The sequence below is a fragment of the Phaethon lepturus genome, unplaced genomic scaffold, assembly GCF_000687285.1.
Source record: "Phaethon lepturus isolate BGI_N335 unplaced genomic scaffold, ASM68728v1 scaffold41323, whole genome shotgun sequence".
NCBI lineage: Eukaryota > Metazoa > Chordata > Aves > Phaethontiformes > Phaethontidae > Phaethon > Phaethon lepturus.
This window is the reverse complement of record NW_010531944.1, coordinates 2,219-2,738: the sequence shown is the minus strand read 5'-3', so window position 1 is coordinate 2,738 and position 520 is coordinate 2,219. Positions and strand designations below refer to the sequence as shown.

The window sequence follows — 520 nt, the reverse complement described above, 5'->3', positions numbered from 1 at the left end:
CTCCAGCCCTGCCCTTGCCGGGGCTGCCGCTCTCTCTGCCTTCCCCTCTCCCTGTCCTGCACTCTATTCTATTTAATTTTATTTTTAAAAATCTTTTTTTTTGCCCCAGAGCGGAATCTCTGCTGAGGGACAGGAGATGCTGCCTAATTTTGTACGCTTTGTTAAGTCTCTCAAAACAAGGAGGAGGCTAATAACGTGATGTTGCCCAGCTTGCCAGCAGTTGTGATGCTTTGGGGTGCTGCTTTGAACCAATGCATGTGTTTTTCTGGAGTGCTTTTTAGAACATTTTTCTTTAATTATTTTTTTTTTTAAATTTTCTATTTATTTATTTATTGCCTCCCCGATTGAAATACTAGCAGCCTTTTGCAGCGTACAGTCTGCCGAGTCGTAACTGGCATCCATTGACTTACCTCTTTTTTTTTTTCCATAGCTTTTTGGCCGCAGTTACCTGCCGGGGTTCGGTTTTGAACCCAGGGCTGGGGACGGCGGGGGGGGGGGGGGCGCGGTGGGGGGGGGGGGT

The 520-nt window shown here is 47.5% G+C and overlaps 1 protein-coding gene across 1 annotated transcript in view; it reads left to right on the top strand.

Annotated features, from left to right (window-relative positions):
• The window catches only part of LOC104618979 (B-cell lymphoma/leukemia 11A-like), a 3,343-nt gene that overhangs the window by 614 nt on the left and 2,209 nt on the right, over positions 1-520 (top strand).